Raw genomic sequence first — 25,179 nt, forward strand, 5'->3', positions numbered from 1 at the left:
CCTCGTTATATCCTTAGTATTTTACTTATTTTCAAAACCAAAATGTCAAAAAGAATATTCCGAGCGTAATAGGATTCGAACCTGGAATCTTCTGATCCGTAGTCAGACGCGTTATCCGTTGCGCCACACGCCCACTGAAAGCCCAGGCTACAATACAATGTCTGATCTCTCATTTCCTTTCATTGTTGCACGGCTGCAAGTGCTAAATGTTGCCCAAACATGTTTGCATTGACAAAAGTCATTTCATCTAGACGATGACATTCCATGACAAAACAAACAAAAGACTGCTTTGAGTGTGACAGGATTCCACCTTGGAATCGTCTTAAGTAGTTGGACGTCTTATGGCTTGTCAAACGGCTCTTTGCTTTATCACTGGGACTTCTTATTTACCAAGGAACTGCCGTCACATAACAAACGTTATGAACAAAGCCACTCTACAGCAAAGAAGCACATTACAGGACCAAGGATGGGAGGATTCCAAAGGAATCTAAGAAAAGAAAACGACAGCCACTTGCTCCAAACGTAAGGCAGGGCACTTGAAGTTGAACATGCACATATCAAGAATGCTAACAGTTGGCTTACAAATATAGTATTTTATACGAGCAGCTGTCAGTAGCACAAAGTGTGGTTCTAGGTTGCAGTCAGAGTAGGGTACAAAGGAGATCGAGGACAACATGGTACTTGGAGAAATGGCTTGGAAATGTGTAAGTTACATGTTAAGACTGACATAGTTTTGGCTGAAGGGCGTATATCTAGGCATTTGCAATTACCCGACACTCAGCTCTACCTTTCCACTTTGTAAGGCATGAGCACGGTGGCCGAGTGGTTAAGGCGTTGGACTTAAGATCCAATGGACGTATGTCCGCGTGGGTTCGAACCCCACCCGTGCTAACCTCACTATTTTTAGGTGTGATTATTGAGCGGAAATGTTCACTTCACCTCTTTTTCTCATTGAAATGATCCACTTTACAATTTGTAATGGAGAAAAAATCGGACACTGCTATTGTCAAAATCGTCCTCGTTATATCCTTAGTATTTTACTTATTTTCAAAACCAAAATGTCAAAAAGAATATTCCGAGCGTGCCAGGATTCGAATCTGGAATCTTCTGATCCGTAGTCAGACGCGTTATCCGTTGCGCCACACGCCCACTGAAAGCCCAGGCTACAATACAATGTCTGATCTCTCATTTCCTTTCATTGTTGCACGGCTGCAAGTGCTAAATGTTGCCCAAACATGTTTGCATTGACCGACGTCATTTCATCTAGACGATGACATTCCATGACAAAACAAACAAAAGACTGCTTTGAGTGTGACAGGATTCCACCTTGGAATCGTCTTAAGTAGTTGGACGTCTTATGGCTTGTCAAACGGCTCTTTGCTTTATCACTGGGACTTCTTATTTACCAAGGAACTGCCGTCACATTACAAACGTTATGAACAAAGCCACTCTACAGCAAAGAAGCACATTGCAGGACCAAGAATGGGAGGATTCCAAAGGAATCTAAGAAAAGAAAACGACAGCCACTTGCTCCAAACGTAAGGCAGGGCACTTGAAGTTGAACATGCACATATCAAGAATGCTAACAGTTGGCTTACAAATATACTATTTTATACGAGCAGCTGTCAGTAGCACAAAGTGTGGTTCTAGGTTGCAGTCAGAGTAGGGTACAAAGGAGATCGAGGACAACATGGTACTTGGAGAAATGGCTTGGAAATGTGTAAGTTACATGTTAAGACTGACATAGTTTTGGCTGAAGGGCGTATATCTAGGCAATTGCAATTACCCGACACTCAGCTCTACCTTTCCACTTTGTAAGGCATGAGCACGGTGGCCGAGTGGTTAAGGCGTTGGACTTAAGATCCAATGGACGTATCGCATGTCCGCGTGGGTTCGAACCCCACCCGTGCTAACCTCACTATTTTTAGGTGTGATTATTGAGCGGAAATGTTCACTTCACCTCTTTTTCTCATTGAAATGATCCACTTTACAATTTGTAATGGAGAAAAAATCGGACACTGCTATTGTCAAAATCGTCCTTGTTATATCCTTAGTACTTTACCTATTTTCAAAACCAAAATGTCAAAAAGAATATTCCGAGCGTGCCAGGATTCGAACCTGGAATCTTCTGATCCGTAGTCAGACGCGTTATCCGTTGCGCCACACGCCCACTGAAAGCCCAGGCTACAATACAATGTCTGATCTCTCATTTCCTTTCATTGTTGCACGGCTGCAAGTGCTAAATGTTGCCCAAACATGTTTGCATTGACCGACGTCATTTCATCTAGACGATGACATTCCATGACAAAACAAACAAAAGACTGCTTTGAGTGTGACAGGATTCCACCTTGGAATCGTCTTAAGTAGTTGGACGTCTTATGGCTTGTCAAACGGCTCTTTGCTTTATCACTGGGACTTCTTATTTACCAAGGAACTGCCGTCACATTACAAACGTTATGAACAAAGCCACTCTACAGCAAAGAAGCACATTACAGGACCAAGGATGGGAGGATTCCAAAGGAATCTAAGAAAAGAAAACGACAGCCACTTGCTCCAAACGTAAGGCAGGGCACTTGAAGTTGAACATGCACATATCAAGAATGCTAACAGTTGGCTTACAAATATAGTATTTTATACGAGCAGCTGTCAGTAGCACAAAGTGTGGTTCTAGGTTGCAGTCAGAGTAGGGTACAAAGGAGATCGAGGACAACATGGTACTTGGAGAAATGGCTTGGAAATGTGTAAGTTACATGTTAAGACTGACATAGTTTTGGCTGAAGGGCGTATATCTAGGCATTTGCAATTACCCGACACTCAGCTCTACCTTTCCACTTTGTAAGGCATGAGCACGGTGGCCGAGTGGTTAAGGCGTTGGACTTAAGATCCAATGGACGTATGTCCGCGTGGGTTCGAACCCCACCCGTGCTAACCTCACTATTTTTAGGTGTGATTATTGAGCGGAAATGTTCACTTCACCTCTTTTTCTCATTGAAATGATCCACTTTACAATTTGTAATGGAGAAAAAATCGGACACTGCTATTGTCAAAATTGTCCTCGTTATATCCTTAGTATTTTACTTATTTTCAAAACCAAAATGTCAAAAAGAATATTCCGAGCGTAATAGGATTCGAACCTGGAATCTTCTGATCCGTAGTCAGACGCGTTATCCGTTGCGCCACACGCCCACTGAAAGCCCAGGCTACAATACAATGTCTGATCTCTCATTTCCTTTCATTGTTGCACGGCTGCAAGTGCTAAATGTTGCCCAAACATGTTTGCATTGACAAAAGTCATTTCATCTAGACGATGACATTCCATGACAAAACAAACAAAAGACTGCTTTGAGTGTGACAGGATTCCACCTTGGAATCGTCTTAAGTAGTTGGACGTCTTATGGCTTGTCAAACGGCTCTTTGCTTTATCACTGGGACTTCTTATTTACCAAGGAACTGCCGTCACATTACAAACGTTATGAACAAAGCCACTCTACAGCAAAGAAGCACATTACAGGACCAAGGATGGGAGGATTCCAAAGGAATCTAAGAAAAGAAAACGACAGCCACTTGCTCCAAACGTAAGGCAGGGCACTTGAAGTTGAACATGCACATATCAAGAATGCTAACAGTTGGCTTACAAATATAGTATTTTATACGAGCAGCTGTCAGTAGCACAAAGTGTGGTTCTAGGTTGCAGTCAGAGTAGGGTACAAAGGAGATCGAGGACAACATGGTACTTGGAGAAATGGCTTGGAAATGTGTAAGTTACATGTTAAGACTGACATAGTTTTGGCTGAAGGGCGTATATCTAGGCATTTGCAATTACCCGACACTCAGCTCTACCTTTCCACTTTGTAAGGCATGAGCACGGTGGCCGAGTGGTTAAGGCGTTGGACTTAAGATCCAATGGACGTATGTCCGCGTGGGTTCGAACCCCACCCGTGCTAACCTCACTATTTTTAGGTGTGATTATTGAGCGGAAATGTTCACTTCACCTCTTTTTCTCATTGAAATGATCCACTTTACAATTTGTAATGGAGAAAAAATCGGACACTGCTATTGTCAAAATCGTCCTCGTTATATCCTTAGTATTTTACTTATTTTCAAAACCAAAATGTCAAAAAGAATATTCCGAGCGTAATAGGATTCGAACCTGGAATCTTCTGATCCGTAGTCAGACGCGTTATCCGTTGCGCCACACGCCCACTGAAAGCCCAGGCTACAATACAATGTTTGCATTGACCGACGTCATTTCATCTAGACGATGACATTCCATGACAAAACAAACAAAAGACTGCTTTGAGTGTGACAGGATTCCACCTTGGAATCGTCTTAAGTAGTTGGACGTCTTATGGCTTGTCAAACGGCTCTTTGCTTTATCACTGGGACTTCTTATTTACCAAGGAACTGCCGTCACATAACAAACGTTATGAACAAAGCCACTCTACAGCAAAGAAGCACATTACAGGACCAAGGATGGGAGGATTCCAAAGGAATCTAAGAAAAGAAAACGACAGCCACTTGCTCCAAACGTAAGGCAGGGCACTTGAAGTTGAACATGCACATATCAAGAATGCTAACAGTTGGCTTACAAATATAGTATTTTATACGAGCAGCTGTCAGTAGCACAAAGTGTGGTTCTAGGTTGCAGTCAGAGTAGGGTACAAAGGAGATCGAGGACAACATGGTACTTGGAGAAATGGCTTGGAAATGTGTAAGTTACATGTTAAGACTGACATAGTTTTGGCTGAAGGGCGTATATCTAGGCATTTGCAATTACCCGACACTCAGCTCTACCTTTCCACTTTGTAAGGCATGAGCACGGTGGCCGAGTGGTTAAGGCGTTGGACTTAAGATCCAATGGACGTATGTCCGCGTGGGTTCGAACCCCACCCGTGCTAACCTCACTATTTTTAGGTGTGATTATTGAGCGGAAATGTTCACTTCACCTCTTTTTCTCATTGAAATGATCCACTTTACAATTTGTAATGGAGAAAAAATCGGACACTGCTATTGTCAAAATCGTCCTCGTTATCTCCTTAGTATTTTACTTATTTTCAAAACCAAAATGTCAAAAAGAATATTCCGAGCGTGCCAGGATTCGAACCTGGAATCTTCTGATCCGTAGTCAGACGCGTTATCCGTTGCGCCACACGCCCACTGAAAGCCCAGGCTACAATACAATGTCTGATCTCTCATTTCCTTTCATTGTTGCACGGCTGCAAGTGCTAAATGTTGCCCAAACATGTTTGCATTGACAAAAGTCATTTCATCTAGACGATGACATTCCATGACAAAACAAACAAAAGACTGCTTTGAGTGTGACAGGATTCCACCTTGGAATCGTCTTAAGTAGTTGGACGTCTTATGGCTTGTCAAACGGCTCTTTGCTTTATCACTGGGACTTCTTATTTACCAAGGAACTGCCGTCACATTACAAACGTTATGAACAAAGCCACTCTACAGCAAAGAAGCACATTACAGGACCAAGGATGGGAGGATTCCAAAGGAATCTAAGAGAAGAAAACGACAGCCACTTGCTCCAAACGTAAGGCAGGGCACTTGAAGTTGAACATGCACATATCAAGAATGCTAACAGTTGGCTTACAAATATAGTATTTTATACGAGCAGCTGTCAGTAGCACAAAGTGTGGTTCTAGGTTGCAGTCAGAGTAGGGTACAAAGGAGATCGAGGACAACATGGTACTTGGAGAAATGGCTTGGAAATGTGTAAGTTACATGTTAAGACTGACATAGTTTTGGCTGAAGGGCGTATATCTAGGCATTTGCAATTACCCGACACTCAGCTCTACCTTTCCACTTTGTAAGGCATGAGCACGGTGGCCGAGTGGTTAAGGCGTTGGACTTAAGATCCAATGGACGTATGTCCGCGTGGGTTCGAACCCCACCCGTGCTAACCTCACTATTTTTAGGTGTGATTATTGAGCGGAAATGTTCACTTCACCTCTTTTTCTCATTGAAATGATCCACTTTACAATTTGTAATGGAGAAAAAATCGGACACTGCTATTGTCAAAATCGTCCTCGTTATATCCTTAGTATTTTACTTATTTTCAAAACCAAAATGTCAAAAAGAATATTCCGAGCGTAATAGGATTCGAACCTGGAATCTTCTGATCCGTAGTCAGACGCGTTATCCGTTGCGCCACACGCCCACTGAAAGCCCAGGCTACAATACAATGTTTGCATTGACCGACGTCATTTCATCTAGACGATGACATTCCATGACAAAACAAACAAAAGACTGCTTTGAGTGTGACAGGATTCCACCTTGGAATCGTCTTAAGTAGTTGGACGTCTTATGGCTTGTCAAACGGCTCTTTGCTTTATCACTGGGACTTCTTATTTACCAAGGAACTGCCGTCACATAACAAACGTTATGAACAAAGCCACTCTACAGCAAAGAAGCACATTACAGGACCAAGGATGGGAGGATTCCAAAGGAATCTAAGAAAAGAAAACGACAGCCACTTGCTCCAAACGTAAGGCAGGGCACTTGAAGTTGAACATGCACATATCAAGAATGCTAACAGTTGGCTTACAAATATACTATTTTATACGAGCAGCTGTCAGTAGCACAAAGTGTGGTTCTAGGTTGCAGTCAGAGTAGGGTACAAAGGAGATCGAGGACAACATGGTACTTGGAGAAATGGCTTGGAAATGTGTAAGTTACATGTTAAGACTGACATAGTTTTGGCTGAAGGGCGTATATCTAGGCATTTGCAATTACCCGACACTCAGCTCTACCTTTCCACTTTGTAAGGCATGAGCACGGTGGCCGAGTGGTTAAGGCGTTGGACTTAAGATCCAATGGACGTATGTCCGCGTGGGTTCGAACCCCACCCGTGCTAACCTCACTATTTTTAGGTGTGATTATTGAGCGGAAATGTTCACTTCACCTCTTTTTCTCATTGAAATGATCCACTTTACAATTTGTAATGGAGAAAAAATCGGACACTGCTATTGTCAAAATCGTCCTCGTTATCTCCTTAGTATTTTACTTATTTTCAAAACCAAAATGTCAAAAAGAATATTCCGAGCGTGCCAGGATTCGAACCTGGAATCTTCTGATCCGTAGTCAGACGCGTTATCCGTTGCGCCACACGCCCACTGAAAGCCCAGGCTACAATACAATGTCTGATCTCTCATTTCCTTTCATTGTTGCACGGCTGCAAGTGCTAAATGTTGCCCAAACATGTTTGCATTGACAAAAGTCATTTCATCTAGACGATGACATTCCATGACAAAACAAACAAAAGACTGCTTTGAGTGTGACAGGATTCCACCTTGGAATCGTCTTAAGTAGTTGGACGTCTTATGGCTTGTCAAACGGCTCTTTGCTTTATCACTGGGACTTCTTATTTACCAAGGAACTGCCGTCACATTACAAACGTTATGAACAAAGCCACTCTACAGCAAAGAAGCACATTACAGGACCAAGGATGGGAGGATTCCAAAGGAATCTAAGAGAAGAAAACGACAGCCACTTGCTCCAAACGTAAGGCAGGGCACTTGAAGTTGAACATGCACATATCAAGAATGCTAACAGTTGGCTTACAAATATAGTATTTTATACGAGCAGCTGTCAGTAGCACAAAGTGTGGTTCTAGGTTGCAGTCAGAGTAGGGTACAAAGGAGATCGAGGACAACATGGTACTTGGAGAAATGGCTTGGAAATGTGTAAGTTACATGTTAAGACTGACATAGTTTTGGCTGAAGGGCGTATATCTAGGCATTTGCAATTACCCGACACTCAGCTCTACCTTTCCACTTTGTAAGGCATGAGCACGGTGGCCGAGTGGTTAAGGCGTTGGACTTAAGATCCAATGGACGTATGTCCGCGTGGGTTCGAACCCCACCCGTGCTAACCTCACTATTTTTAGGTGTGATTATTGAGCGGAAATGTTCACTTCACCTCTTTTTCTCATTGAAATGATCCACTTTACAATTTGTAATGGAGAAAAAATCGGACACTGCTATTGTCAAAATCGTCCTCGTTATCTCCTTAGTATTTTACTTATTTTCAAAACCAAAATGTCAAAAAGAATATTCCGAGCGTGCCAGGATTCGAACCTGGAATCTTCTGATCCGTAGTCAGACGCGTTATCCGTTGCGCCACACGCCCACTGAAAGCCCAGGCTACAATACAATGTCTGATCTCTCATTTCCTTTCATTGTTGCACGGCTGCAAGTGCTAAATGTTGCCCAAACATGTTTGCATTGACAAAAGTCATTTCATCTAGACGATGACATTCCATGACAAAACAAACAAAAGACTGCTTTGAGTGTGACAGGATTCCACCTTGGAATCGTCTTAAGTAGTTGGACGTCTTATGGCTTGTCAAACGGCTCTTTGCTTTATCACTGGGACTTCTTATTTACCAAGGAACTGCCGTCACATTACAAACGTTATGAACAAAGCCACTCTACAGCAAAGAAGCACATTACAGGACCAAGGATGGGAGGATTCCAAAGGAATCTAAGAGAAGAAAACGACAGCCACTTGCTCCAAACGTAAGGCAGGGCACTTGAAGTTGAACATGCACATATCAAGAATGCTAACAGTTGGCTTACAAATATAGTATTTTATACGAGCAGCTGTCAGTAGCACAAAGTGTGGTTCTAGGTTGCAGTCAGAGTAGGGTACAAAGGAGATCGAGGACAACATGGTACTTGGAGAAATGGCTTGGAAATGTGTAAGTTACATGTTAAGACTGACATAGTTTTGGCTGAAGGGCGTATATCTAGGCATTTGCAATTACCCGACACTCAGCTCTACCTTTCCACTTTGTAAGGCATGAGCACGGTGGCCGAGTGGTTAAGGCGTTGGACTTAAGATCCAATGGACGTATGTCCGCGTGGGTTCGAACCCCACCCGTGCTAACCTCACTATTTTTAGGTGTGATTATTGAGCGGAAATGTTCACTTCACCTCTTTTTCTCATTGAAATGATCCACTTTACAATTTGTAATGGAGAAAAAATCGGACACTGCTATTGTCAAAATCGTCCTCGTTATCTCCTTAGTATTTTACTTATTTTCAAAACCAAAATGTCAAAAAGAATATTCCGAGCGTGCCAGGATTCGAACCTGGAATCTTCTGATCCGTAGTCAGACGCGTTATCCGTTGCGCCACACGCCCACTGAAAGCCCAGGCTACAATACAATGTCTGATCTCTCATTTCCTTTCATTGTTGCACGGCTGCAAGTGCTAAATGTTGCCCAAACATGTTTGCATTGACAAAAGTCATTTCATCTAGACGATGACATTCCATGACAAAACAAACAAAAGACTGCTTTGAGTGTGACAGGATTCCACCTTGGAATCGTCTTAAGTAGTTGGACGTCTTATGGCTTGTCAAACGGCTCTTTGCTTTATCACTGGGACTTCTTATTTACCAAGGAACTGCCGTCACATTACAAACGTTATGAACAAAGCCACTCTACAGCAAAGAAGCACATTACAGGACCAAGGATGGGAGGATTCCAAAGGAATCTAAGAGAAGAAAACGACAGCCACTTGCTCCAAACGTAAGGCAGGGCACTTGAAGTTGAACATGCACATATCAAGAATGCTAACAGTTGGCTTACAAATATACTATTTTATACGAGCAGCTGTCAGTAGCACAAAGTGTGGTTCTAGGTTGCAGTCAGAGTAGGGTACAAAGGAGATCGAGGACAACATGGTACTTGGAGAAATGGCTTGGAAATGTGTAAGTTACATGTTAAGACTGACATAGTTTTGGCTGAAGGGCGTATATCTAGGCATTTGCAATTACCCGACACTCAGCTCTACCTTTCCACTTTGTAAGGCATGAGCACGGTGGCCGAGTGGTTAAGGCGTTGGACTTAAGATCCAATGGACGTATGTCCGCGTGGGTTCGAACCCCACCCGTGCTAACCTCACTATTTTTAGGTGTGATTATTGAGCGGAAATGTTCACTTCACCTCTTTTTCTCATTGAAATGATCCACTTTACAATTTGTAATGGAGAAAAAATCGGACACTGCTATTGTCAAAATCGTCCTCGTTATCTCCTTAGTATTTTACTTATTTTCAAAACCAAAATGTCAAAAAGAATATTCCGAGCGTGCCAGGATTCGAACCTGGAATCTTCTGATCCGTAGTCAGACGCGTTATCCGTTGCGCCACACGCCCACTGAAAGCCCAGGCTACAATACAATGTCTGATCTCTCATTTCCTTTCATTGTTGCACGGCTGCAAGTGCTAAATGTTGCCCAAACATGTTTGCATTGACAAAAGTCATTTCATCTAGACGATGACATTCCATGACAAAACAAACAAAAGACTGCTTTGAGTGTGACAGGATTCCACCTTGGAATCGTCTTAAGTAGTTGGACGTCTTATGGCTTGTCAAACGGCTCTTTGCTTTATCACTGGGACTTCTTATTTACCAAGGAACTGCCGTCACATTACAAACGTTATGAACAAAGCCACTCTACAGCAAAGAAGCACATTACAGGACCAAGGATGGGAGGATTCCAAAGGAATCTAAGAAAAGAAAACGACAGCCACTTGCTCCAAACGTAAGGCAGGGCACTTGAAGTTGAACATGCACATATCAAGAATGCTAACAGTTGGCTTACAAATATACTATTTTATACGAGCAGCTGTCAGTAGCACAAAGTGTGGTTCTAGGTTGCAGTCAGAGTAGGGTACAAAGGAGATCGAGGACAACATGGTACTTGGAGAAATGGCTTGGAAATGTGTAAGTTACATGTTAAGACTGACATAGTTTTGGCTGAAGGGCGTATATCTAGGCAATTGCAATTACCCGACACTCAGCTCTACCTTTCCACTTTGTAAGGCATGAGCACGGTGGCCGAGTGGTTAAGGCGTTGGACTTAAGATCCAATGGACGTATGTCCGCGTGGGTTCGAACCCCACCCGTGCTAACCTCACTATTTTTAGGTGTGATTATTGAGCGGAAATGTTCACTTCACCTCTTTTTCTCATTGAAATGATCCACTTTACAATTTGTAATGGAGAAAAAATCGGACACTGCTATTGTCAAAATCGTCCTCGTTATATCCTTAGTATTTTACTTATTTTCAAAACCAAAATGTCAAAAAGAATATTCCGAGCGTGCCAGGATTCGAACCTGGAATCTTCTGATCCGTAGTCAGACGCGTTATCCGTTGCGCCACACGCCCACTGAAAGCCCAGGCTACAATACAAAAAAGAATTTACCAGAATACAATCTGTGTTATTAAGTATGAAACAATCTAGAATTGATCTGATAATTGTTTCAAGAGATCTCATTACAAGTGCTGTAAATAGTTACATTAGATATTCCTCTGTGATCGATCACAGTATACTAGCCCTCAGATTGGACTTTTCTTCAGTAGAAAGAGGTCCTGGGGTATGGAAGATTTCACATTCTACTTACGAATTATTGCATTAATAGAGGAGGCAAAACAGTGCCCTTTACTTAAAACGGATCCATTGATATGGTGGGATAACTTAAAATACAAATTTAAAACATTTTCCAGATTTTATGCATCTAAGAAAAACAGGGAAGCAAAAGCTGATTATTATAAAATTCAAAATAAGCTTAGAATTGAATATAATAAAATATCCTCCATTCCTGGCTATAAATCTACCGATTTACAATTATTGGAAAGTGAACTAGAGGTGTATGAGAATAATAAATGCAAGGGTGCTATTCTCAGGTCAAAAGCTCAGTGCACGCTGGAGTCAGATAGAAACACCACGTACTTTTTGAACCTTGAAAAAAGTAAACAACAGGCTAATTCAATAAAATCACTGTACAAGGAAGATGGTACTATAGCCAGGAATACAGAGGATATTTTAGATACTGCTCAGCAATTTTACTCATCCTTATTTACTGCTGAGCAATGTGATTTCGTAAAACAACAAAGTCTCATTGATAATATTGGGAAAAAACTTTCTGAAGAAGAAAAACAATCATGTGACGTACCTATTTCTCAGAGTGAGCTTACAAAAGCACTCAAAGGAATGAACAAGAATAAATCACCGGGTCCGGACGGCCTAACTGTTGAGTTTTATTTAAAGTTTTGGAATATTTTATGTCCCTTCTTTTTAGAAGTTGTAGATGGTATATACAAAGAGCATAATCTTTCTCGCTCCATGAAAAAGAGTATTATTAGTTTATTTTATAAAAAGAAATGTGACAAAAGGGACATTAAGTGTTACAGACCTATCTCATTGATTAATGTAGACTCTAAGCTCATTTCTAGACTGTTGTCGTTGAGATTGAGAAATGTGATGGCTTCAGTTGTCTCCCCTGAACAATCTTGTTGCATACCAGGAAGAGACATAGCCAGTAACCTACATTCTGTTAGAGATGTCATTGATGTTGTCAGTAATCATAATGATGACTCCTATCTCATTAAAATAGATCAAGAAAAGGCCTTTGATAGGGTATCACACCAATATTTATTTCAAATTCTTAGGAAATTTAACTTTGGAGATTTGTTCATTTCATGGATTAAGATCCTATATACTGATATAAAGAGTTCTGTGAAATGCAATGGTCATTTGACACCATACTTCACTTTAACTCGTGGAGTTAGGCAGGGGGATCCAATGAGCTCTATGCTATATGTGTTGGTGTCAGAGCCACTGAATTTAATAATAAAAAACAATCCTGATATTCATGGAATTAACATCAGTAATGATATTAATTCTTTGATATACCAACATGCTGATGACACAACAGTTACTGTCTCAGATGTTAACTCTGTCCTTGAAACATTTAGTACAGTTAACTTCTATTGTGAGGCAACGGGTGCAAAAATCAATATTGAAAAATCGGAAATTTTGTTATTGGGTAAAACAAGGTTTAGAGATTTTTCAATCAACATTCCGGTTAAAGTGAAAAGAGATTGTATAGAAGTATTGGGCATTTATTTCGGCATCGACAAAGCGATGTGTGAAACTTTAAACTGGAGGAAGAAAATGGACAAAATACAAGCACTGTTAAATTCATGGCTGCGTAGACAGTTAACCTTACACGGCAGAGCCATTGTTATTAATATCCTTATGAGCTCTCGTTTGTGGTATATGTTCACTGTACTACCTGTTCCATATTGGGTGGAGAATAAATTTACACAAATGTTTAGAGATTTTTTATGGCATAACAAACCTGCCAAAATAGCACACGGTACATGCATTGGTGTTTGTTTAGATGGAGGTCTTAATATACCAGATTTACGTTTAAAAAAATATGCTTTAAGGCTGAAATTACTGAGAGCCTATGTCAATTGTCAGCTCAGTTGTATTTGGAAACAAACATTTGTATATTTTATGTCACATCTTCTGAAAATGAACTTAGGAATTGATGCTTTAAGCCTTGAATATGATAAAGCCTATTTACAGAATATAAGTCCATTTTATGCAGAGTTACTAGCTGCATGGAATGAATTGAATGACGGAAAAAGACCATTACTTAAAAAGGTAGATGATATCATGAATCAGCCAATATTTAAGAATCCATTGATTACATTCAATGGAAAAACTCTTATGTTTCAGTCATTTATTTCAAGTGGAATTATTTGCATCAAGCATATTTGTTTTGAATTTATTCCAAAATTTATGTCTCGACACATTATTAATATAATCCATGACACCTTACCTGAGATGGATGTAAGTACCATACAACAATGTTATGCCATTATTTTATTAGCGCTTCCGTCAGAGTGGAAAAAGATCATTTTGTCAGAGGTTGCCACTAACTCCCCATCAAGAGACATAACATGCACTGTTCAAAACCAGGATCTGTCTGTTGATTTATTCACAACAAAATTTTGTTATGAAGTTCTCAGGAAAAAACATTTCAAGGAACCAGTAGCTATCGCTTGGTGGAATCAGCTTGCACTGGATATGAATTGGAAAGATATTTGGATGAATGTATGGGAAAAAGATAAATCAACAGACTCCATACAGTTAGATTTTAAAATTGCACATAATATTGTTTTCACATATGATAAACTTCTAAAAATTGGACTGTCAAACACTGATGTTTGTCCAGTGTGTCACATACAAACAGAAGACATTTTACATCTGTTCGTCTTCTGCAAGGAGTTATCGCCCTTGCAAGACCTCATCATTGAAATGTTGACAGATGTGTGCCAGGACACAGGCTTTAGTTTTGGACAGTTATCTATCTGGTTATTGTTTGGGTTCTTACCAGAAAAGAAGTTGTCGTCTAAAGCATTCATGGACATTGTATTCTCAATTTATCGTCTAGCTGTATTTAAAAGGAGGGTGATATTGAGCCAAAACATGATTTCAGTTCACATGAAGGCATTTTTCAAATCATTGATAAGACGTCATTTTAGCCTGTTGTGCTTTAAATATTCCAAAGCAAATCAATCACACATTTTCATTCAAAAATATGTCATGAGCAATACATTCATATCGTTGGATGGAAATGAGATTGTTCTACACTCACCGTTAGATTAGAATATTACATAATGCTTTATAAATACAGAGGTACTCAGATTAGCTACGTTAAATATATTATACATTTATTCGGGTATATTTCTTCATTGTAACCTATAAAAAACTTCTGAACATTTCTATGAAAATATACTTCCTCTCTTTTCAATTGAAATGTTAGGCACTGCCACCCCAAATCTGTGATACATATTTTATTTATGAGGTGGTAGTGTAAGCACTGTCTGCGACTGTAATTCTACAATTTTGTGAATAAACATTTTAATGAAAAAAAAAAAAGGCGTTGGACTTAAGATCCAATGGACGTATGTCCGCGTGGGTTCGAACCCCACCCGTGCTAACCTCACTATTTTTAGGTGTGATTATTGAGCGGAAATGTTCACTTCACCTCTTTTTCTCATTGAAATGATCCACTTTACAATTTGTAATGGAGAAAAAATCGGACACTGCTATTGTCAAAATCGTCCTCGTTATATCCTTAGTATTTTACTTATTTTCAAAACCAAAATGTCAAAAAGAATATTTCGAGCGTGCCAGGATTCGAACCTGGAATCTTCTGATCCGTAGTCAGACGCGTTATCCGTTGCGCAACACGCCCACTGAAAGCCCAGGCTACAATACAATGTCTGATCTCTCATTTCCTTTCTTTGTTGCACGGCTGAAAGTGCTAAATGTTGCCCAAACATGTTTGCATTGACAAAAGTCATTTCATCTAGACGATGACATTCCATGACAAAACAAACAAAAGACTGCTTTGAGTGTGACAGGATTCCACCTTGGAATCGTCTTAAGTAGTTGGACGTCTTATAGCTTGTGAAATGGCTCTTTGCTTTATCACTGGGACTTCTGATTTACCAAGGAACTGCCGTCACATAACAAACGTTATGAACAAAGCCACTCTACAGCAAAGAAGCACATTACAGGACCAAGGATGGGAGGATTCCAAAGGAATCTAAGAAAAGAAAACGACAGCCACTTGCTCCAAACGTAAGGCAGGGCACTTGAAGTTGAACATGCACATATCAAGAATGCTAACAGTTGGCTTACAAATATAGTATTTTATACGAGCAGCTGTCAGTAGCACAAAGTGTGGTTCTAGGTTGCAGTCAGAGTAGGGTACAAAGGAGTTCGAGGACAACATGGTACTTGGAGAAATGGTTTGGAAATGTGTAAGTTACATGTTAAGACTGACATAGTTTTGGCTGAAGGGCGTATATCTAGGCAATTGCAATTACCCGACACTCAGCTCTACCTTTCCACTTTGTAAGGCATGAGCACGGTGGCCGAGTGGTTAAGGCGTTGGACTTAAGATCCAATGGACGTATGTCCGCGTGGGTTCGAACCCCACCCGTGCTAACCTCACTATTTTTAGGTGTGATTATTGAGCGGAAATGTTCACTTCACCTCTTTTTCTCATTGAAATGATCCACTTTACAATTTGTAATGGAGAAAAAATCGGACACTGCTATTGTCAAAATCGTCCTCGTTATATCCTTAGTATTTTACTTATTTTCAAAACCAAAATGTCAAAAAGAATATTCCGAGCGTGCCAGGATTCGAACCTGGAATCTTCTGATCCGTAGTCAGACGCGTTATCCGTTGCGCCACACGCCCACTGAAAGCCCAGGCTACAATACAATGTCTGATCTCTCATTTCCTTTCTTTGTTGCACGGCTGAAAGTGCTAAATGTTGCCCAAACATGTTTGCATTGACCGACGTCATTTCATCTAGACGATGACATTCCATGACAAAACAAACAAAAGACTGCTTTGAGTGTGACAGGATATCACCTTGGAATCGTCTTAAGTAGTTGGACGTCTTATGGCTTGTGAAATGGCTCTTTGCTTTATCACTGGGACTTCTGATTTACCAAGGAACTGCCGTCACATTACAAACGTTATGAACAAAGCCACTCTACAGCAAAGAAGCACATTACAGGACCAAGGATGGGAGGATTCCAAAGGAATCTAAGAAAAGAAAACGACAGCCACTTGCTCCAAACGTAAGGCAGGGCACTTGAAGTTGAACATGCACATATCAAGAATGCTAACAGTTGGCTTACAAATATAGTATTTTATACGAGCAGCTGTCAGTAGCACAAAGTGTGGTTCTAGGTTGCAGTCAGAGTAGGGTACAAAGGAGATCGAGGACAACATGGTACTTGGAGAAATGGCTTGGAAATGTGTAAGTTACATGATAAGACTGACATAGTTTTGGCTGAAGGGCGTATATCTAGGCAATTGCAATTACCCGACACTCAGCTCTACCTTTCCACTTTGTAAGGCATGAGCACGGTGGCCGAGTGGTTAAGGCGTTGGACTTAAGATCCAATGGACGTATCGCATGTCCGCGTGGGTTCGAACCCCACCCGTGCTAACCTCACTATTTTTAGGTGTGATTATTGAGCGGAAATGTTCACTTCACCTCTTTTTCTCATTGAAATGATCCACTTTACAATTTGTAATGGAGAAAAAATCGGACACTGCTATTGTCAAAATTGTCCTTGTTATATCCTTAGTATTTTACCTATTTTCAAAACCAAAATGTCAAAAAGAATATTCCGAGCGTGCCAGGATTCGAACCTGGAATCTTCTGATCCGTAGTCAGACGCGTTATCCGTTGCGCCACACGCCCACTGAAAGCCCAGGCTACAATACAATGTCTGATCTCTCATTTCCTTTCTTTGTTGCACGGCTGAAAGTGCTAAATGTTGCCCAAACATGTTTGCATTGACCGACGTCATTTCATCTAGACGATGACATTCCATGACAAAACAAACAAAAGACTGCTTTGAGTGTGACAGGATTCCACCTTGGAATCGTCTTAAGTAGTTGGACGTCTTATGACTTGTGAAATGGCTCTTTGCTTTATCACTGGGACTTCTGATTTACCAAGGAACTGCCGTCACATTACAAACGTTATGAACAAAGCCACTCTACAGCAAAGAAGCACATTACAGGACCAAGGATGGGAGGATTCCAAAGGAATCTAAGAAAAGAAAACGACAGCCACTTGCTCCAAACGTAAGGCAGGGCACTTGAAGTTGAACATGCACATATCAAGAATGCTAACAGTTGGCTTACAAATATAGTATTTTATACGAGCAGCTGTCAGTAGCACAAAGTGTGGTTCTAGGTTGCAGTCAGAGTAGGGTACAAAGGAGATCGAGGACAACATGGTACTTGGAGAAATGACTTGGAAATGTGTAAGTTACATGTTAAGACTGACATAGTTTTGGCTGAAGGGCGTATATCTAGGCAATTGCAATTACCCGACACTCAGCTCTACCTTTCCACTTTGTAAGGCATGAGCACGGTGGCCGAGTGGTTAAGGCGTTGGACTTAAGATCCAATGGACGTATCGTATGTCCGCGTGGGTTCGAACCCCACCCGTGCTAACCTCACTATTTTTAGGTGTGATTATTGAGCGGAAATGTTCACTTCACCTCTTTTTCTCATTGAAATGATCCACTTTACAATTTGTAATGGAGAAAAAATCGGACACTGCTATTGTCAAAATCGTCCTTGTTATATCCTTAGTATTTTACCTATTTTCAAAACCAAAATGTCAAAAAGAATGTTCCGAGCGTGCCAGGATTCGAACCTGGAATCTTCTGATCCGTAGTCAGACGCGTTATCCGTTGCGCCACACGCCCACTGAAAGCCCAGGCTACAATACAATGTCTGATCTCTCATTTCCTTTCTTTGTTGCACGGCTGAAAGTGCTAAATGTTGCCCAAACATGTTTGCATTGACAAAAGTCATTTCATCTAGACGATGACATTCCATGACAAAACAAACAAAAGACTGCTTTGAGTGTGACAGGATTCCACCTTGGAATCGTCTTAAGTAGTTGGACGTCTTATGGCTTGTGAAATGGCTCTTTGCTTTATCACTGGGACTTCTGATTTACCAAGGAACTGCCGTCACATTACAAACGTTATGAACAAAGCCACTCTACAGCAAAGAAGCACATTACAGGACCAAGGATGGGAGGATTCCAAAGGAATCTAAGAAAAGAAAACGACAGCCACTTGCTCCAAACGTAAGGCAGGGCACTTGAAGTTGAACATGCACATATCAAGAATGCTAACAGTTGGCTTACAAATATAGTATTTTATACGAGCAGCTGTCAGTAGCACAAAGTGTGGTTCTAGGTTGCAGTCAGAGTAGGGTACAAAGGAGATCGAGGACAACATGGTACTTGGAGAAATGGCTTGGAAATGTGTAAGTTACATGTTAAGACTGACATAGTTTTGGCTGAAGGGCGTATATCTAGGCAATTGCAATTACCCGACACTCAGCTCTACCTTTCCACTTTGTAAGGCATGAGCACGGTGGCCGAGTGGTTAAGGCGTTGGACTTAAGATCCAATGGACGTATGTCCGCGTGGGTTCGAACCCCACCCGTGCTAACCTCACTATTTTTAGGTGTGATTATTGAGCGGAAATGTTCACTTCACCTCTTTTTCTCATTGAAATGATCCACTTTACAATTTGTAATGGAGAAAAAATCGGACACTGCTATTGTCAAAATCGTCCTTGTTATATCCTTAGTATTTTACCTATTTTCAAAACCAAAATGTCAAAAAGAATATTCCGAGCGTGCCAGGATTCGAACCTGGAATCTTCTGATCCGTAGTCAGACGCGTTATCCGTTGCGCCACACGCCCACTGAAAGCCCAGGCTACAATACAATGTCTGATCTCTCATTTCCTTTCTTTGTTGCACGGCTGAAAGTGCTAAATGTTGCCCAAACATGTTTGCATTGACCGACGTCATTTCATCTAGACGATGACATTCCATGACAAAACAAACAAAAGACTGCTTTGAGTGTGACAGGATTCCACCTTGGAATCGTCTTAAGTAGTTGGACGTCTTATGACTTGTGAAATGGCTCTTTGCTTTATCACTGGGACTTCTGATTTACCAAGGAACTGCCGTCACATTACAAACGTTATGAACAAAGCCACTCTACAGCAAAGAAGCACATTACAGGACCAAGGATGGGAGGATTCCAAAGGAATCTAAGAAAAGAAAACGACAGCCACTTGCTCCAAACGTAAGGCAGGGCACTTGAAGTTGAACATGCACATATCAAGAATGCTAACAGTTGGCTTACAAATATAGTATTTTATACGAGCAGCTGTCAGTAGCACAAAGTGTGGTTCTAGGTTGCAGTCAGAGTAGGGTACAAAGGAGATCGAGGACAACATGGTACTTGGAGAAATGACTTGGAAATGTGTAAGTTACATGTTAAGACTGACATAGTTTTGGCTGAAGGGCGTATATCTAGGCAATTGCAATTACCCGACACTCAGCTCTACCTTTCCACTTTGTAAGGCATGAGCACGGTGGCCGAGTGGTTAAGGCGTTGGACTTAAGATCCAATGGACGTATCGTATGTCCGCGTGGGTTCGAACCCCACCCGTGCTAACCTCACTATTTTTAGGTGTGATTATTGAGCGGAAATGTTCACTTCACCTCTTTTTCTCATTGAAATGATCCACTTTACAATTTGTAATGGAGAAAAAATCGGACACTGCTATTGTCAAAATCGTCCTTGTTATATCCTTAGTATTTTACCTATTTTCAAAACCAAAATGTCAAAAAGAATGTTCCGAGCGTGCCAGGATTCGAACCTGGAATCTTCTGATCCGTAGTCAGACGCGTTATCCGTTGCGCCACACGCCCACTGAAAGCCCAGGCTACAATACAATGTCTGATCTCTCATTTCCTTTCTTTGTTGCACGGCTGAAAGTGCTAAATGTTGCCCAAACATGTTTGCATTGACAAAAGTCATTTCATCTAGACGATGACATTCCATGACAAAACAAACAAAAGACTGCTTTGAGTGTGACAGGATTCCACCTTGGAATCGTCTTAAGTAGTTGGACGTCTTATGGCTTGTGAAATGGCTCTTTGCTTTATCACTGGGACTTCTGATTTACCAAGGAACTGCCGTCACATTACAAACGTTATGAACAAAGCCACTCTACAGCAAAGAAGCACATTACAGGACCAAGGATGGGAGGATTCCAAAGGAATCTAAGAAAAGAAAACGACAGCCACTTGCTCCAAACGTAAGGCAGGGCACTTGAAGTTGAACATGCACATATCAAGAATGCTAACAGTTGGCTTACAAATATAGTATTTTATACGAGCAGCTGTCAGTAGCACAAAGTGTGGTTCTAGGTTGCAGTCAGAGTAGGGTACAAAGGAGATCGAGGACAACATGGTACTTGGAGAAATGGCTTGGAAATGTGTAAGTTACATGTTAAGACTGACATAGTTTTGGCTGAAGGGCGTATATCTAGGCAATTGCAATTACCCGACACTCAGCTCTACCTTTCCACTTTGTAAGGCATGAGCACGGTGGCCGAGTGGTTAAGGCGTTGGACTTAAGATCCAATGGACGTATGTCCGCGTGGGTTCGAACCCCACCCGTGCTAACCTCACTATTTTTAGGTGTGATTATTGAGCGGAAATGTTCACTTCACCTCTTTTTCTCATTGAAATGATCCACTTTACAATTTGTAATGGAGAAAAAATCGGACACTGCTATTGTCAAAATCGTCCTTGTTATATCCTTAGTATTTTACCTATTTTCAAAACCAAAATGTCAAAAAGAATATTCCGAGCGTGCCAGGATTCGAACCTGGAATCTTCTGATCCGTAGTCAGACGCGTTATCCGTTGCGCCACACGCCCACTGAAAGCCCAGGCTACAATACAATGTCTGATCTCTCATTTCCTTTCTTTGTTGCACGGCTGAAAGTGCTAAATGTTGCCCAAACATGTTTGCATTGACCGACGTCATTTCATCTAGACGATGACATTCCATGACAAAACAAACAAAAGACTGCTTTGTGTGTGACAGGATTCCACCTTGGAATCGTCTTAAGTAGTTGGACGTCTTATGACTTGTGAAATGGCTCTTTGCTTTATCACTGGGACTTCTGATTTACCAAGGAACTGCCGTCACATTACAAACGTTATGAACAAAGCCACTCTACAGCAAAGAAGCACATTACAGGACCAAGGATGGGAGGATTCCAAAGGAATCTAAGAAAAGAAAACGACAGCCACTTGCTCCAAACGTAAGGCAGGGCACTTGAAGTTGAACATGCACATATCAAGAATGCTAACAGTTGGCTTACAAATATAGTATTTTATACGAGCAGCTGTCAGTAGCACAAAGTGTGGTTCTAGGTTGCAGTCAGAGTAGGGTACAAAGGAGATCGAGGACAACATGGTACTTGGAGAAATGACTTGGAAATGTGTAAGTTACATGTTAAGACTGACATAGTTTTGGCTGAAGGGCGTATATCTAGGCAATTGCAATTACCCGACACTCAGCTCTACCTTTCCACTTTGTAAGGCATGAGCACGGTGGCCGAGTGGTTAAGGCGTTGGACTTAAGATCCAATGGACGTATCGTATGTCCGCGTGGGTTCGAACCCCACCCGTGCTAACCTCACTATTTTTAGGTGTGATTATTGAGCGGAAATGTTCACTTCACCTCTTTTTCTCATTGAAATGATCCACTTTACAATTTGTAATGGAGAAAAAATCGGACACTGCTATTGTCAAAATCGTCCTTGTTATATCCTTAGTATTTTACCTATTTTCAAAACCAAAATGTCAAAAAGAATGTTCCGAGCGTGCCAGGATTCGAACCTGGAATCTTCTGATCCGTAGTCAGACGCGTTATCCGTTGCGCCACACGCCCACTGAAAGCCCAGGCTACAATACAATGTCTGATCTCTCATTTCCTTTCTTTGTTGCACGGCTGAAAGTGCTAAATGTTGCCCAAACATGTTTGCATTGACAAAAGTCATTTCATCTAGACGATGACATTCCATGACAAAACAAACAAAAGACTGCTTTGAGTGTGACAGGATTCCACCTTGGAATCGTCTTAAGTAGTTGGACGTCTTATGGCTTGTGAAATGGCTCTTTGCTTTATCACTGGGACTTCTGATTTACCAAGGAACTGCCGTCACATTACAAACGTTATGAACAAAGCCACTCTACAGCAAAGAAGCACATTACAGGACCAAGGATGGGAGGATTCCAAAGGAATCTAAGAAAAGAAAACGACAGCCACTTGCTCCAAACGTAAGGCAGGGCACTTGAAGTTGAACATGCACATATCAAGAATGCTAACAGTTGGCTTACAAATATAGTATTTTATACGAGCAGCTGTCAGTAGCACAAAGTGTGGTTCTAGGTTGCAGTCAGAGTAGGGTACAAAGGAGATCGAGGACAACATGGTACTTGGAGAAATGGCTTGGAAATGTGTAAGTTACATGTTAAGACTGACATAGTTTTGGCTGAAGGGCGTATATCTAGGCAATTGCAATTACCCGACACTCAGCTCTACCTTTCCACTTTGTAAGGCATGAGCACGGTGGCCGAGTGGTTAAGGCGTTGGACTTAAGATCCAATGGACGTATGTCCGCGTGGGTTCGAACCCCACCCGTGCTAACCTCACTATTTTTAGGTGTGATTATTGAGCGGAAATGTTCACTTCACCTCTTTTTCTCATTGAAATGATCCACTTTACAATTTGTAATGGAGAAAAAATCGGACACTGCTATTGTCAAAATCGTCCTTGTTATATCCTTAGTATTTTACCTATTTTCAAAACCAAAATGTCAAAAAGAATATTCCGAGCGTGCCAGGATTCGAACCTGGAATCTTCTGATCCGTAGTCAGACGCGTTATCCGTTGCGCCACACGCCCACTGAAAGCCCAGGCTACAATACAATGTCTGATCTCTCATTTCCTTTCTTTGTTGCACGGCTGAAAGTGCTAAATGTTGCCCAAACATGTTTGCATTGACCGACGTCATTTCATCTAGACGATGACATTCCATGACAAAACAAACAAAAGACTGCTTTGTGTGTGACAGGATTCCACCTTGGAATCGTCTTAAGTAGTTGGACGTCTTATGACTTGTGAAATGGCTCTTTGCTTTATCACTGGGACTTCTGATTTACCAAGGAACTGCCGTCACATTACAAACGTTATGAACAAAGCCACTCTACAGCAAAGAAGCACATTACAGGACCAAGGATGGGAGGATTCCAAAGGAATCTAAGAAAAGAAAACGACAGCCACTTGCTCCAAACGTAAGGCAGGGCACTTGAAGTTGAACATGCACATATCAAGAATGCTAACAGTTGGCTTACAAATATAGTATTTTATACGAGCAGCTGTCAGTAGCACAAAGTGTGGTTCTAGGTTGCAGTCAGAGTAGGGTACAAAGGAGATCGAGGACAACATGGTACTTGGAGAAATGGCTTGGAAATGTGTAAGTTACATGTTAAGACTGACATAGTTTTGGCTGAAGGGCGTATATCTAGGCAATTGCAATTACCCGACACTCAGCTCTACCTTTCCACTTTGTAAGGCATGAGCACGGTGGCCGAGTGGTTAAGGCGTTGGACTTAAGATCCAATGGACGTATGTCCGCGTGGGTTCGAACCCCACCCGTGCTAACCTCACTATTTTTAGGTGTGATTATTGAGCGGAAATGTTCACTTCACCTCTTTTTCTCATTGAAATGATCCACTTTACAATTTGTAATGGAGAAAAAATCGGACACTGCTATTGTCAAAATCGTCCTTGTTATATCCTTAGTATTTTACCTATTTTCAAAACCAAAATGTCAAAAAGAATATTCCGAGCGTGCCAGGATTCGAACCTGCAATCTTCTGATCCGTAGTCAGACGCGTTATCCGTTGCGCCACACGCCCACTGAAAGCCCAGGCTACAATACAATGTCTGATCTCTCATTTCCTTTCTTTGTTGCACGGCTGAAAGTGCTAAATGTTGCCCAAACATGTTTGCATTGACCGACGTCATTTCATCTAGACGATGACATTCCATGACAAAACAAACAAAAGACTGCTTTGTGTGTGACAGGATTCCACCTTGGAATCGTCTTAAGTAGTTGGACGTCTTATGGCTTGTGAAATGGCTCTTTGCTTTATCAATGGGACTTGTGATTTACCAAGGAACTGCCGTCACATTACAAACGTTATGAACAAAGCCACTCTACAGCAAAGAAGCACATTACAGGACCAAGGATGGGAGGATTCCAAAGGAATCTAAGAAAAGAAAACGACAGCCACTTGCTCCAAACGTAAGGCAGGGCACTTGAAGTTGAACATGCACATATCAAGAATGCTAACAGTTGGCTTACAAATATAGTATTTTATACGAGCAGCTGTCAGTAGCACAAAGTGTGGTTCTAGGTTGCAATCAGAGTAGGGTACAAAGGAGATCGAGGACAACATGGTACTTGGAGAAATGGCTTGGAAATGTGTAAGTTACATGTTAAGACTGACATAGTTTTGGCTGAAGGGCGTATATCTAGGCAATTGCAATTACCCGACACTCAGCTCTACCTTTCCACTTTGTAAGGCATGAGCACGGTGGCCGAGTGGTTAAGGCGTTGGACTTAAGATCCAATGGACGTATGTCCGCGTGGGTTCGAACCCCACCCGTGCTAACCTCACTATTTTTAGGTGTGATTATTGAGCGGAAATGTTCACTTCACCTCTTTTTCTCATTGAAATGATCCACTTTACAATTTGTAATGGAGAAAAAATCGGACACTGCTATTGTCAAAATCGTCCTTGTTATATCCTTAGTATTTTACCTATTTTCAAAACCAAAATGTCAAAAAGAA

The 25,179-nt window shown here is 41.3% G+C and overlaps 39 non-coding genes across 39 annotated transcripts; 21 read left to right on the top strand and 18 right to left on the bottom strand.

The window, feature by feature from the left end:
* The first annotated feature begins 808 nt into the window (after window positions 1-808).
* Trnal-uaa (transfer RNA leucine (anticodon UAA)) lies at window positions 809-891 on the top strand. The gene has a single exon. It is a non-coding gene; the product is annotated as a tRNA-Leu (tRNA).
* Window positions 892-1,076: 185 nt separating this feature from the next.
* Trnar-acg (transfer RNA arginine (anticodon ACG)) lies at window positions 1,077-1,149 on the bottom strand. The gene has a single exon. It is a non-coding gene; the product is annotated as a tRNA-Arg (tRNA).
* A 675-nt stretch (window positions 1,150-1,824) lies between these two features.
* On the top strand, window positions 1,825-1,912 carry Trnal-uaa (transfer RNA leucine (anticodon UAA)). Its single transcript has one exon. It is a non-coding gene; the product is annotated as a tRNA-Leu (tRNA).
* Window positions 1,913-2,097: 185 nt separating this feature from the next.
* Window positions 2,098-2,170, bottom strand: Trnar-acg (transfer RNA arginine (anticodon ACG)). The gene has a single exon. It is a non-coding gene; the product is annotated as a tRNA-Arg (tRNA).
* Window positions 2,171-2,845: 675 nt separating this feature from the next.
* On the top strand, window positions 2,846-2,928 carry Trnal-uaa (transfer RNA leucine (anticodon UAA)). The gene has a single exon. It is a non-coding gene; the product is annotated as a tRNA-Leu (tRNA).
* Window positions 2,929-3,861: 933 nt separating this feature from the next.
* On the top strand, window positions 3,862-3,944 carry Trnal-uaa (transfer RNA leucine (anticodon UAA)). Its single transcript has one exon. It is a non-coding gene; the product is annotated as a tRNA-Leu (tRNA).
* Window positions 3,945-4,815: 871 nt separating this feature from the next.
* On the top strand, window positions 4,816-4,898 carry Trnal-uaa (transfer RNA leucine (anticodon UAA)). Its single transcript has one exon. It is a non-coding gene; the product is annotated as a tRNA-Leu (tRNA).
* A 185-nt stretch (window positions 4,899-5,083) lies between these two features.
* Trnar-acg (transfer RNA arginine (anticodon ACG)) lies at window positions 5,084-5,156 on the bottom strand. The gene has a single exon. It is a non-coding gene; the product is annotated as a tRNA-Arg (tRNA).
* A 675-nt stretch (window positions 5,157-5,831) lies between these two features.
* Window positions 5,832-5,914, top strand: Trnal-uaa (transfer RNA leucine (anticodon UAA)). The gene has a single exon. It is a non-coding gene; the product is annotated as a tRNA-Leu (tRNA).
* Window positions 5,915-6,785: 871 nt separating this feature from the next.
* Window positions 6,786-6,868, top strand: Trnal-uaa (transfer RNA leucine (anticodon UAA)). The gene has a single exon. It is a non-coding gene; the product is annotated as a tRNA-Leu (tRNA).
* Window positions 6,869-7,053: 185 nt separating this feature from the next.
* Window positions 7,054-7,126, bottom strand: Trnar-acg (transfer RNA arginine (anticodon ACG)). The gene has a single exon. It is a non-coding gene; the product is annotated as a tRNA-Arg (tRNA).
* A 675-nt stretch (window positions 7,127-7,801) lies between these two features.
* On the top strand, window positions 7,802-7,884 carry Trnal-uaa (transfer RNA leucine (anticodon UAA)). The gene has a single exon. It is a non-coding gene; the product is annotated as a tRNA-Leu (tRNA).
* Window positions 7,885-8,069: 185 nt separating this feature from the next.
* Trnar-acg (transfer RNA arginine (anticodon ACG)) lies at window positions 8,070-8,142 on the bottom strand. The gene has a single exon. It is a non-coding gene; the product is annotated as a tRNA-Arg (tRNA).
* Window positions 8,143-8,817: 675 nt separating this feature from the next.
* On the top strand, window positions 8,818-8,900 carry Trnal-uaa (transfer RNA leucine (anticodon UAA)). Its single transcript has one exon. It is a non-coding gene; the product is annotated as a tRNA-Leu (tRNA).
* Window positions 8,901-9,085: 185 nt separating this feature from the next.
* Trnar-acg (transfer RNA arginine (anticodon ACG)) lies at window positions 9,086-9,158 on the bottom strand. Its single transcript has one exon. It is a non-coding gene; the product is annotated as a tRNA-Arg (tRNA).
* A 675-nt stretch (window positions 9,159-9,833) lies between these two features.
* Trnal-uaa (transfer RNA leucine (anticodon UAA)) lies at window positions 9,834-9,916 on the top strand. Its single transcript has one exon. It is a non-coding gene; the product is annotated as a tRNA-Leu (tRNA).
* A 185-nt stretch (window positions 9,917-10,101) lies between these two features.
* Window positions 10,102-10,174, bottom strand: Trnar-acg (transfer RNA arginine (anticodon ACG)). The gene has a single exon. It is a non-coding gene; the product is annotated as a tRNA-Arg (tRNA).
* Window positions 10,175-10,849: 675 nt separating this feature from the next.
* Window positions 10,850-10,932, top strand: Trnal-uaa (transfer RNA leucine (anticodon UAA)). Its single transcript has one exon. It is a non-coding gene; the product is annotated as a tRNA-Leu (tRNA).
* Window positions 10,933-11,117: 185 nt separating this feature from the next.
* Window positions 11,118-11,190, bottom strand: Trnar-acg (transfer RNA arginine (anticodon ACG)). Its single transcript has one exon. It is a non-coding gene; the product is annotated as a tRNA-Arg (tRNA).
* Window positions 11,191-15,004: 3,814 nt separating this feature from the next.
* Window positions 15,005-15,077, bottom strand: Trnar-acg (transfer RNA arginine (anticodon ACG)). Its single transcript has one exon. It is a non-coding gene; the product is annotated as a tRNA-Arg (tRNA).
* Window positions 15,078-15,752: 675 nt separating this feature from the next.
* Window positions 15,753-15,835, top strand: Trnal-uaa (transfer RNA leucine (anticodon UAA)). The gene has a single exon. It is a non-coding gene; the product is annotated as a tRNA-Leu (tRNA).
* A 185-nt stretch (window positions 15,836-16,020) lies between these two features.
* Window positions 16,021-16,093, bottom strand: Trnar-acg (transfer RNA arginine (anticodon ACG)). The gene has a single exon. It is a non-coding gene; the product is annotated as a tRNA-Arg (tRNA).
* Window positions 16,094-16,768: 675 nt separating this feature from the next.
* Window positions 16,769-16,856, top strand: Trnal-uaa (transfer RNA leucine (anticodon UAA)). Its single transcript has one exon. It is a non-coding gene; the product is annotated as a tRNA-Leu (tRNA).
* A 185-nt stretch (window positions 16,857-17,041) lies between these two features.
* On the bottom strand, window positions 17,042-17,114 carry Trnar-acg (transfer RNA arginine (anticodon ACG)). Its single transcript has one exon. It is a non-coding gene; the product is annotated as a tRNA-Arg (tRNA).
* A 675-nt stretch (window positions 17,115-17,789) lies between these two features.
* Trnal-uaa (transfer RNA leucine (anticodon UAA)) lies at window positions 17,790-17,877 on the top strand. Its single transcript has one exon. It is a non-coding gene; the product is annotated as a tRNA-Leu (tRNA).
* Window positions 17,878-18,062: 185 nt separating this feature from the next.
* Trnar-acg (transfer RNA arginine (anticodon ACG)) lies at window positions 18,063-18,135 on the bottom strand. The gene has a single exon. It is a non-coding gene; the product is annotated as a tRNA-Arg (tRNA).
* A 675-nt stretch (window positions 18,136-18,810) lies between these two features.
* Window positions 18,811-18,893, top strand: Trnal-uaa (transfer RNA leucine (anticodon UAA)). Its single transcript has one exon. It is a non-coding gene; the product is annotated as a tRNA-Leu (tRNA).
* Window positions 18,894-19,078: 185 nt separating this feature from the next.
* Window positions 19,079-19,151, bottom strand: Trnar-acg (transfer RNA arginine (anticodon ACG)). Its single transcript has one exon. It is a non-coding gene; the product is annotated as a tRNA-Arg (tRNA).
* A 675-nt stretch (window positions 19,152-19,826) lies between these two features.
* On the top strand, window positions 19,827-19,914 carry Trnal-uaa (transfer RNA leucine (anticodon UAA)). Its single transcript has one exon. It is a non-coding gene; the product is annotated as a tRNA-Leu (tRNA).
* Window positions 19,915-20,099: 185 nt separating this feature from the next.
* Trnar-acg (transfer RNA arginine (anticodon ACG)) lies at window positions 20,100-20,172 on the bottom strand. Its single transcript has one exon. It is a non-coding gene; the product is annotated as a tRNA-Arg (tRNA).
* A 675-nt stretch (window positions 20,173-20,847) lies between these two features.
* On the top strand, window positions 20,848-20,930 carry Trnal-uaa (transfer RNA leucine (anticodon UAA)). The gene has a single exon. It is a non-coding gene; the product is annotated as a tRNA-Leu (tRNA).
* A 185-nt stretch (window positions 20,931-21,115) lies between these two features.
* Trnar-acg (transfer RNA arginine (anticodon ACG)) lies at window positions 21,116-21,188 on the bottom strand. The gene has a single exon. It is a non-coding gene; the product is annotated as a tRNA-Arg (tRNA).
* Window positions 21,189-21,863: 675 nt separating this feature from the next.
* Window positions 21,864-21,951, top strand: Trnal-uaa (transfer RNA leucine (anticodon UAA)). The gene has a single exon. It is a non-coding gene; the product is annotated as a tRNA-Leu (tRNA).
* A 185-nt stretch (window positions 21,952-22,136) lies between these two features.
* On the bottom strand, window positions 22,137-22,209 carry Trnar-acg (transfer RNA arginine (anticodon ACG)). The gene has a single exon. It is a non-coding gene; the product is annotated as a tRNA-Arg (tRNA).
* A 675-nt stretch (window positions 22,210-22,884) lies between these two features.
* On the top strand, window positions 22,885-22,967 carry Trnal-uaa (transfer RNA leucine (anticodon UAA)). Its single transcript has one exon. It is a non-coding gene; the product is annotated as a tRNA-Leu (tRNA).
* A 185-nt stretch (window positions 22,968-23,152) lies between these two features.
* Window positions 23,153-23,225, bottom strand: Trnar-acg (transfer RNA arginine (anticodon ACG)). Its single transcript has one exon. It is a non-coding gene; the product is annotated as a tRNA-Arg (tRNA).
* A 675-nt stretch (window positions 23,226-23,900) lies between these two features.
* On the top strand, window positions 23,901-23,983 carry Trnal-uaa (transfer RNA leucine (anticodon UAA)). The gene has a single exon. It is a non-coding gene; the product is annotated as a tRNA-Leu (tRNA).
* Window positions 23,984-24,168: 185 nt separating this feature from the next.
* Window positions 24,169-24,241, bottom strand: Trnar-acg (transfer RNA arginine (anticodon ACG)). The gene has a single exon. It is a non-coding gene; the product is annotated as a tRNA-Arg (tRNA).
* Window positions 24,242-24,916: 675 nt separating this feature from the next.
* Window positions 24,917-24,999, top strand: Trnal-uaa (transfer RNA leucine (anticodon UAA)). The gene has a single exon. It is a non-coding gene; the product is annotated as a tRNA-Leu (tRNA).
* The last annotated feature ends 180 nt before the right edge of the window (window positions 25,000-25,179 follow it).

Source organism: Haliotis asinina, chromosome 11 (assembly GCF_037392515.1).
Source record: "Haliotis asinina isolate JCU_RB_2024 chromosome 11, JCU_Hal_asi_v2, whole genome shotgun sequence".
In the NCBI taxonomy this organism is placed as follows: domain Eukaryota; kingdom Metazoa; phylum Mollusca; class Gastropoda; order Lepetellida; family Haliotidae; genus Haliotis; species Haliotis asinina.